Below are 3,439 nucleotides of genomic sequence, written 5' to 3' on the forward strand. Positions count from 1 at the left end.
GTAGCCTCATTCATGTACACTAGTGTAATCCTTGCATAACATGCAAATAGACCCTTAGGTAAAAGAGGTCTAGTGCATTGTAGTGACTTCATAAGGAGAACTTAAGTGTATAAAATGGATATACATAGACCTTTGAATCATGATATCATGAATTGTGAGTGGACTCATGTTATGGACTCTAAATATGTCACAACTTGACTTTAATAAATGTTATTTTAGTACCATATGCAAACTTGCCATATTTTGAATGCATTTCAACCATTACACCATGATGACTCATACATGTGCATTATGATTACTTTAAGGGTGGTGTATTTATGGGAATTAGATGTTGGGACCTTGATAGGTTGTGGATATTGGAAGTTGGGACCTTATGATAGGACAAGGATATTTTTACCCTTGCGCATTGGGACCTTCATCGTCGGGCCGAGTCGGATGAGCATGTTGGTTGTGCAATAACCACACTGGTGATGCTGGATAGAGAAGGGTCGGGTGAACATATCTTGTAAAGTAGGATTCCCAACTGTCGAGATTAGTGAGGCTTATTACGAATACGTCCATTCATCATTGGGCGAGTACGATAGATATGTAGACCTGCGAGAGTCCTCTTGTTGAGGTTGGATGAAATAGAGGTATAATGAGCCTACCATGTATAACACCCTAATCCATAGCTCAAGTGGTAGACTGAGTGAAAGATACCTCATTTCAACACTGAGGTCTTGGTATCGATCCCTAGTGGGGGTGGCTAACAGTGTAGTGTGAACTGACAGTGGGGTGTTACTAACAAAACTAATAAAAAAAGGCCTACCATGTATATCTTTTCTAAAATGCGTATTAGCATCGAGCTGAGTGGGTGAGTGCCTTGAATGCACAGACACTCCATTGCCAAGGTCAGGTAGTGGCGGGAGAGTTAGGCTATTTAAGAAGGGATGGCCCTGTTATTCAGTCAGATTGATAATATTGGAATATGGTGGAGATAGCCTTCATGGACATTGCATTCATGACCCCACCGCATTGATGACTAGCATCATAATTCTTGTATTACATTCTCATTATTGTATTTATTGTGTTTTCGTTATCACTTTTGATTGAGATATATTGAAATGGAGAGCTAGCGATGTCCTATAGGGAGTGAATATGACAATGCCAAATAATTGAAATAAATGCGAAATATGTAAATAGTACAAAAATCTCAATCGCTTAAGTATTGAAATTGATTTCAAATAATTTGTAGAACAACCTTCATATAAAATGTTAGGCAAGACAACCTTATTTCACGAATGTCTTTAAAATCAATCTTTCAAACTAGCAAGAGAATATAAAAAGATTACAACATTCATCACAAGAATAAAATAATAAATAACATCCAATCACCAAAAAGAATAAAGCATTCACCATATGGCACAAGGAGTTATAGTAGTTCGATGCTTAAAACAATCACACCTACTCCACTTCCAAAATTACTACCCTTGTAATTTTGGCTTTCACTATAATAAGGTTTTCACAAGTTCACCTTAACAACCTGATATAGTTCCTTGTAATTTTGACGGGCTCACCACAAGAAAACCCCTTTTGTGATTTTCACGGATGATCATAAATAGAAACCCCACTGAGATTTTCATAGGCTATATCAGACAAAACCTCACTGAGATTTTCACAAGCTATCTTAGAAAAACCTAAATAAGAAAACAGTAAATGTACTTATCTTCAAATGTAGAAGACGTGACAAAAGCTTGTGATGGAAGAACTTCTTTCTTGAACGTAAATATCGCAGTATTCAATTAGACAGAAAGAGTTTAGGGTTCTATAGATTTTAAAAATGAAAAACTCAAATGCTACTTGATTCAATTCTCTTAGATCTCATAGAAGAGTATAGTTTACCCTCTTAAAATAAGATTAAAATGATCTAGAGATAAGGGAATTGAATAAGTTATAAAATTAATTTTATAAATACCACACTGATAGCTTTGTTGAGGACTTAAGCTTCTCTCTCTTATAGAAGGATTATATTAATTTTCTTATTATTTAAAATGAGAGAAAGCCTCAATTTATAGGCGAAGATGTTGCAACTTTGGCTAGCCTAAGATTAGCTTCGGCTGGCCGGAGTTCACCAGATTTGTTCCAACATCACTCGGATTGCGTGGGATAAGATTTATCCAAAATTCGACTAGCCCGAGGACAAATTCGACTAGCCAAATTTGCCACTCGGCTAGCTGAATTCTCGCAAAATTCAAAGATTTGTGTTGCTAGAATTTCACCTGAACTTTCTCGAGCTATCCGAATTTCAAGCTTAGGCTAGCCAAACCCAAACTTAGGCTAGCCAAATTTACAACAGAATTTGTTATTTTACTCGGGCTTGAAGTTGGACTGTCTGAGGAATTAGGCTGACCGAATTCCATACCAAAAACACTAATATAAACCCAATATAATGAAAATTTGAAAGTACATAATCCTAATGTCTTTCTAGGGTTATACGACCTGTGTTTTAGCAAATATTTGAGTCACCTTGTCTTGAACTTTGACTCAACTTTGTCTTGAATACGGATAACGATTTCTTTGAGAAGATGTGCCAATCTTGACTTGATCATAAGCTAAGCTTGAGCTGATCTTCGGGCATGTAGAGTAGTTGTGATTCCATACTTGTGTTTCTACCTTGAAGTGTTTTTGTCTTACGAAATTTGACAATCTATGTGTGCTTAACATAATAGCACTTACAATCTCCCTCTTTATCAATTTCGTGATAAAACACACAACATTACACAATACTACAACCATTAACAAGATCAACCATACACAATCTTTAATAACCTTGAAGCTATCGTATGTGAGCATCCTTGTAATCTTCGTAGACAATGTGGATAACACAACTGATGATGCTCAACTGATACTCCCCTTGAGAAATACAACATATAGTATGCACAGGAAAAAAAATGTAGCATTCCATTCTACTATCTATTAGCATTCATTCCATAATTTCTCCCCCTTTTTGTCACAAGTTGACAAAGGAAGAACAAATGATATGAGAGATTAGGAAGCATACGATGAATATCAATAAGCAAGAATATCAGTAAGAATGAATATCAATAAGTAGTAATATGAGGGAGAATATGTCATCTAGTTAAATTACACTATTTAAAATAGTGTGTGAAGTTTATCAGCAAGCTAATTATCCAACATAACCAAAATATCCAAATATCCAAACAAGCCATCAAATTAGTTTAGTACAAAACCAGCATAAGTAAGAAAGATAAATAAATCAAGCTCAGTCCGACCCAGAAAAGATAGTGTAGGCATCGAGGGATGATTATGCTACAAACTCCGGTTAATGTGATGGAAGTACTTTTTCATGTACTTCATTGTAGACTATTGGGTTTGAGCCAACGAAACTTGTGATACATGCGAAACCTCAACCTTCTCCTCTAATGCAGATAACCTCTCA

The sequence above is a fragment of the Magnolia sinica genome, chromosome 14 (genome assembly GCF_029962835.1).
Source record: "Magnolia sinica isolate HGM2019 chromosome 14, MsV1, whole genome shotgun sequence".
NCBI lineage: Eukaryota > Viridiplantae > Streptophyta > Magnoliopsida > Magnoliales > Magnoliaceae > Magnolia > Magnolia sinica.